General features: G+C 44.7%; 1 non-coding gene across 1 annotated transcript; it reads right to left on the bottom strand.

Annotated features, from left to right (window-relative positions):
- Window positions 1-3,037: 3,037 nt before the first annotated feature.
- LOC118584978 lies at window positions 3,038-3,144 on the bottom strand. The gene has a single exon (XR_004945133.1). It is a non-coding gene; the product is annotated as a U6 spliceosomal RNA (small nuclear RNA).
- Window positions 3,145-7,641: the final 4,497 nt, after the last annotated feature.

Genomic DNA, 7,641 nt, shown 5'->3' with positions numbered 1-7,641 from the left:
AGGGAGAGAAATACTCCCCAAAGTAAATCTGTATTTTGTAATGCCACCTGTCTGCCATTGAAATATTATTTTTCACTAAAGAAGCTTGAATCACCTTTAAAAGGTTTGCGTGTTTTTTACACACCCCCAAGAATGAAGATTCCTGGCTGGAATGGTTGCTTAATGGGTTAAGTTCTTACTACACATTGTGAGAAATGAAGTTTGGATCCCTAGAATCCATATAAAATGCCAGGTATGGAGGCATGCTTGTAATTCGCCCACTGAGGAATGGGGAACAGGGATTCCTGAGGCTTGCTGGCCAGCCAGCCTAGCTGAATCAGCAAGCTGCATGCAGGGATATTGCAAACAGCTGAACAAGGAGATGGGGTTGTTACAAATTAACAAAAAGGCAAAGTTTATAGTTTACAGCTGGATCAAAGAGATGGGTTTAGCTAATCATGGTAGGAACAGTCTCTGTAGAGGAATGGTCTTCAGGCTGCAAGCATCCGGGAAAGAAAGCTATGGTAGACATATTCCGCACACAGACAACACTTGAATTCAATCCCCTGAGGAAGGCTTTGCCATCCACTGAGCCTCCTTAGATGAGCAGTGGAAAGCTTTGCCATTTCTCCATGAGTCCAAGGCTCTGGAGTCTTTGATATGGGCAGCTCATATCAACATACACTTACTCAAGACTTGACTCAATTGGGGCTTTTTCTGCTACCCAAAGGCATGGCCATGTCAAGGCTATGGAAATAAATGGCAGAGCCACGCCTAGGTGAGGCTCAGAGGCATAGCAAAGCCTTCCTCTGGTCCAAGTGCAAATGTTGACAGTGTATGCAAGCACAAGTGTTTATGAACAATTGTTCATTGTGTGCAAAAACTAGCAAGTGTAGCTTCCTCCTTCCAGAGGTTTAGTGCTTACCTGCCAAGGGCCCCTACACCAACTAGCTAGCCCCTCCTCCTGTGCTTGACTAAATAAACTCACTGAGGTCCTGGGCTATTTCTTAGTTGGTGTGGCTCCATCAGAGGGCACAACCCGACCCCAGCTTTTCTATGCATGTGTCTGTCCTTTCTTCATTCCCTCAACTGACATCCTAGTCAGGTCAAGTTCCAGATACTCTGGACTTGGCAATTCTTACAGCAGATTAATAACTAGTTACACGGAGCCAGGCCTTAGGTCACCCTGCTTCTAGAACTCTTCATCACCCCAAGACTCCATGCAGAAAATGTGTATAACACAGACCTTCTGGCTAACTTGTTGAGATCACAGAACTTCTGAGAGAAGCCATGACCTGGGCATACCTTAGCCAATTGAGATACTCTTAGCAATAAACATCTCAAATAAATAACAAGGGATTTGGAGTCTCTGGTAAAAAGCAAGAGCTGAGTATATTCACATACCCCCTATCACCAATAAACAGGAGTTGCATTTGTTTCTTTTTGTGGCACACAAGCACAAGGGGTCCTTGCCCCAGAGGTCAAACCATGTTAACAGAAACAAATTTTAAATAGATAAAAGCAGGTGGCCACTGGAGGAAAACTAGTCACACCAAAAGAATGTTCTGTTCAGAGAAGACAGAGTTCTTACAACATCCAAAAGAAACTGAAATATGACATAAAGAACACGTGGATACTATTTAAGGAGAAGCTATTTACAAACCAGATTCTGAAAAAACACTTACCAAATATAATAGCTCTGATTTGTGTGTTTGCAGACATGGGGGTGTGTGTATTGCATATGTGTGGAGGTCACGTGTCAACTTCAACTGTTGCTCTCCAGGCTCCATTGGCCTTGTCTTTTGAGGCAGGATCTCTTGTTAGTGTGGAATTCAACAAGTAGGCTAGACTAGTTGGTCAGCAAATGCCGGGGACCCTCCTGTCTCTGCTGCCCCAGCACTGGGATTGAAAGCATGTGTGACCACTCTGTATTTCTCTTTATATGGTTCTAAGTGTTGCACTGAAAACAGATGTTAGGGTTAAAACATCAAAGAACAGAGAGCTGGAGAGATGGCTCAGAGGTTAAGAGACCTGGCTGCTCTTCCAGAGGTCCTGAGTTCAATTCCCAGCAACCACATGGTGACTCACAACCATCGGTGTTGAGATCTGGTGCCCTCTTCTAGCGTGCAGGCATACATGCAGTCAGAACACTGTATGCATAATAAATAAATAAATCTCTTTTTAAAAAAAATCAAAGAACAATGAGGAAAGTAAAGAAAAGGGCCTGAAGTTGGGGCCTGAAGTTGGGTATAAGACAGCCAAGCTATCAGATAAAAGGAAGAACAGGACTCTGGGAAAACAACAAAGCCTGTCTAGGCAGGCTTTGCTTGACTCCCACAATGCTTCCCGAGGAGTGTGCAAGGCACTGCTGTCCTTTCACATAGTCTTACATCTGGTGCACTTCAGTGCAACAGAATGAGTTGTGGGTAAGGATGGCTGCTAAAAAGCCTCTATATATTACAGAAAGGAGGCTACCCTAAGCCTCCTCACAGACAAAGAGCTAAATATGAGGTAACCAAGAAAGACGGCAGCTACATTGTGGCAGCTGTGGTAGGAGTTAGGTCCCCATAGGTAGAAAAAATAAGGGTCCATGATGAGCTATGAGCTGGTCACATAAACATGAGAGCACTGTTTAATCAATGGCTAGTGGACCCTACCAAAGCCAAGTGTTAATAGACTTAGCCAAGGTCTGAGGCTGACAAACCAAGCCAAGGTCTGGGGGACACGCATGCTTCATTGGTGTGGTTGATGATTTGCTCAGAGAGTTAGCCAATCCCAGTAGAAATTCCCTCAGTCTTTGTCCTGTTTCTTCCATATAAAAAGACACTGGAAGCCAAGCAGTGGTGGCACACGCCTTTAATCCCAGCATTTGGGAGGCAGGGCCAGGCGGATCTCTGTGAGTTTGAGGTCAGCCTGGGCTACATAGCAAGTTCCAGGACAGCCTGGACTACACAGAAAAAACAAACAAGCAAAGACGCTGGGCTAGCAGCTCAACAGAACCCTCTGGGGATCCCTCTCACTATGGAAATCTTAGTTTTTCCTGTTCTTTTCTTTTCTTTTAAATATGGAACACTTCACGAATTTGCATGTCATCCTTGCACAGGAGCCATGCTAATCTTCTCTGTATCGTTCCAAGTTTAGTAGGTGTGCTACCGAAGCAAGCACTCCTGCTCTTTTCTTAATATTGGTTTCCCATGCTCATTCCACCTACGTGTGCATCTTTATTCCTCATTGATGAGAGACAAGGATCCATACTTCAGGTTGGCTTTTGATGACAACTGATTATCCTATACTTTGGTCGCGGGATCATGTCCATCTCGGCCAAGGGGGGCCCCCATGGCTCTCAAATGCCTACATCATGGGGATCAAATTCAGATCCTGGTGCTGTCGAGGCAGATGCTTTACTGACTGAGCCATAGGTCCAGTCCCAGTAGCTCTGAGCTTTTCGCTTTTCTAATGATGTCAACTACTAGTTGAGCGGCTGTAGTCATTACAGCTGTTTCATCTACTCTGGACAAATAAGAAAGTTCCCTGTCCCCTGGGAACTGAGGAGAAGCAGTGCAACCTATTTTAGCCAATTAACTGCGAAGGCTAATAAATCATTCCCAGATGGAAGATTCTAGAGGCAGTGCACGTTTTTTTTACACTCTGTTGTCCCTTTCAACAGTCACTACAAACTCACAACTGGGCTTTCTTCCCACAAGCTTCCCGATGGAGAATGCATGCAGCAATCTCTGCTCCACCACTCACTAGCAGACATCGTGTTCACACAGACCACCATCTCTTTGCAACTGTGTTGCTCATTACATTTATTTCTGACAAATTAATATGGTTAACATTTTAAATTATAAAATACATTAACTTACCTACAAATTACTAATTTCAATGCAAAATCAGCCACCAACCACTTTGGGTATTCTGACATTACTTATATCAAAATGCATTAATTAGTCATTGGAAAATTGTTTACAATGTGCACCATAATTTTCTGTGTTTATTAGTGTGCACTAATTGTGACATTTTCATTCATGGATATGAGATGCTTTGATCATATTCACCTGTAGCTTTCTTTTATCCCCCTGAATCCCCGGATCCTCTTCCTTTCCCTACTGGCCCTTCCACTTTTGTGTTTTTCCCCTTGAATCCATGTGTGAGAGAAAGCATGACTCTAGCCTAGTTGGCTCATCATATCTCTGTCTACAACCATTTACCTGCAAACGGTGTGATTCCATTCCTCTGTTGGATATGCATGTAAATTTGTGTATACAAGTACAGATGTGTGTGTGTGTGTGTATGTGTGTGTGTGTGTGTGTGTGTGTGTATACAAGTATGTGGAGGTCCTAGTATGATCTCTGCTGTCATTCCTCAGGCATAATCCATCTTGTGTGTTAGGATTTATTTGGTCATTTTTTGAGTTTGGGTTTTGGTTTTGGTTTTGGTTCTTTGGTTTGCTGTTGTTGTTTTTGAAACAGAGTCTATCACTGGCTTGTAGCTCCCCAAGTAGGCAAGGCTGGCTGACCAACTAGCCTCAGGGATCCACCTCTCTAGTGCTGGAATTCCATTCTCTGCTACCACAGCTAGCTTTAGTATGTGAGCTCTGGGAACCTCGGGTCCTCATGATTGCAAGGGAAGGACTTTATTAACCAAGCTCTCTCTCCAGTCTTTTCGTCATTGAGGATGACTATTATTCCATTGCAGCAGACCAGTGCTTATAATCACTTGTATTACTGAACTCTTAGCTTCCCCCACCCACCCCCGAATTCACATAGCAATGCCTCCTGAGAAGACACCGTCCCTGCTACCTTCTCCAGATGCAGTCCTGAATCAGCACTAGAAACCATCACATCCTATATGTTAACTTAATGCTGTGTGTCTAGTTGACATCATCTCACCCCTGGAACAGATGACCCTATTCAGATCCATGTACTCTCATCATCTGACCCAGTGCCTAGCACTTAGCCTATGCTCAATAAATGTCTATTGGTAGAATGTATGAATGACTTCAAGAATGAGTGAGTTGAACTAGTAAAGCAGAGAAGTCTTATCCCCAAGGGCCATATAAGAACTCAGATCTTATTTCTGCTGTTCATCATAAAATGGCCACTCAATGGGTTAAATGTTAGGTGTGAATGTCTTTGTTTTTCTCTCCTGAGGTGAGGGTGGGTGAGGTAGGTGTGTCTCACATAGGCCAAGCTGACCTCAAATTCCATATGTTGACAGAGAATGAACTTTCTATCCTCCTTCTCTGCTTCCTGAGACTGAGATTACAGGCTTGCACCACAACTCTCGATTTATGTGACACCAAGGAGTTGAACCCAGGACTTCTTGCACATGAGGCAAGGACACGGCCAACTAAGCCACAGCCCCAACCCTTTATTTTTTTTCTTACATCCAAGTTTACTGTTCTTTCCAGAAGGAAAAAATTAGCTGTGGGAAAGCATTACTTAGGCTCCCTGGATTTTGCATATTAACTATGAATTCCAGGACAGACTTGGAGCTTGTTCAGCGCGCTAACAATGGGTCATCCCTCTTTTTTTTTCATTTGTTAAATAAGAAAATAGACCCACGACAAATTGGCCTCTCTGTCTTTAAACAATCCTTATACTGAAAAACAGCCAGGCAATAGTTTCAATTGCAGGCATAAAATAGTCAAATAGCCTCTTGAAATTGGGCCAAAGAACAAAATCCTGGAGTAAATATATGAAGTAGAGATTCCAGGCACACCACACGACCAACTCACTTAACAAAAATGTCACCGACCATTCTTGTCACTGGCATCAAGCAGCTGGCTTCCTAGCATTCCCCTCCTTGCCTGTTAAGGTCAAGTTCAGGCCACAATGGTGCTGGTCCCATCATGGAACACATTCAGATACTAGGCTAGCATATCAGCCTGGCTTCTGAAGATACAGAAAAGGCATAAGATCTCAGTTCTTATCTGCATTATGAGACTGTTTATTCAGTAAGCCACCCTGGGCATGCGTCCCCCATCCATGTTGGTTAGTGACACAACACGATCTTCTTTCTTTCCAATAAAATATATTAAAAAGAAGAAAGAAGAAAGCAACACTGGGTCAAACTTCCTCAGAGTCTCAGGAAATGAGAAACCTCAACCAAAACAACTTAAGCTCTTGCAAGGACAAGATGAGCTTGTCTGCTGCTGGTGGGTCTTTCAGAGGGAGGGTGGATGTGGGTTCTGTCGCACATTTTATAAAATTCTTAGGCTAAATATAACAGCTGTGCCAACAAACTCCAGTTACATCTATTTTCAGTGAAGCAGCTGACCAGCCCTTCTGGCCTGCCCCTGTGGGAGGGTGAACGGAGAACAGTAGGATGCCTGCCGCAAGTTCTCCCAAGATGAACTTGTGCATTCTAATTCAGCCAAAGTGGAGAAATCCAGCCAGGTGGATGGCAGGGTCACAGGTACTCAAGACCATGAATCACAGGCAGGAAACAAATGCTAAGGCTCCCCGACCAGAGAGATAGAGCTTATTCACACCGGGGTGCTCTGAACCCTGCCAGGCGCCATTCTCACCCCAGACACAAAGATGAAGAAGGCAGCAGAGCATGGAGAGAGAATGATGCGCTCACTCCTCACGGGGACTCAGTTGGCAGCTGTGAATACTTATTTTACAGATGTGCTGAGACCCTGAGCAGTCCCAGAGTCTATCACAGCAGACCTGGAGTCAGATGTTCAGGGTGGCCTTCTCACGACACATCCCTTTAGCAGGATATCAGACCCTGCAACCTAAAAGAGCCAGGGGTGATTGTCTGGGCTCTCCCTCTCCCCTTCCAATAGTGGCTTGGACAACAAAGTCAGTGGCTTGGATGCCTTTCAGGAAAAGAAGCACGTGGTTTCAAGAACACGGTTTTAAAATCAGATGCCCGCACACACACACACACTCACACACACACACACACACACACACACACACACACAAACTCACACTGGCGTTACGGCTCTATGAAGCCATCGTAAGTTGAAAATATCCAAACCAGAAAAGCATTTAAAGGCCTGGAGATGGCTCAGCCAGTGACGTGTAGGAATTAAATGGGTAGAGGGAAATAGGAGCATGAAAACACAGATCAACCTTGTTGGCCAGAGTCAGTCAGTTTTTATTGGTCTGAAAGGTGGAGCCTCTAGACTCAGCCCCACAGCATCGGAGGGTCTGGGGGAATGCACAGTCGGAGTGTGAGCACAGAGACTGAGAGTAAGGGGTGGGGTGGGGCAATGGTTTCTGCAGACCCACAGACTTTTGTCTTGGATAAACTGCTTTTCAGAACTGCAGGATGGGAGATAACCCCAACTGCCTGTTCTTGTAGCGTCTGGGCTCTGGGGTGTGTGGTGGAGGTTAGCTCCTTTCTGGGAATTCCACAAGAGGCAGGTTTCCCAGAACCCTGAGTTTATTTTAGGGACTGGTTTTGTGCTTGCCCTAGAAGCAGGAAGACCTTCATTCATTTCACAGCACCCATGTTAAAAAGCTGGACATGGTGGCACATGCTTATAATCTCAGTGCTGGAGAAGCAGAGACAATCACTTGTGTTTGGTGACCAGTTACTCTAGCCTTTCTGGTGAGCTATAAGCCAGTAAGAGACCTCCCCACCATCCTTGGCCCCTGCCAAAAAAAACAAAAAAAAAAAAAAAAAAAACTTCTGAGGAAGGAC

The sequence above is a fragment of the Onychomys torridus genome, chromosome 5 (assembly GCF_903995425.1).
Source record: "Onychomys torridus chromosome 5, mOncTor1.1, whole genome shotgun sequence".
Classification (NCBI taxonomy): domain Eukaryota; kingdom Metazoa; phylum Chordata; class Mammalia; order Rodentia; family Cricetidae; genus Onychomys; species Onychomys torridus.
The sequence above is the reverse complement of the archived record's forward strand: the minus strand, read 5'-3'. Positions and strand labels throughout refer to the sequence as shown.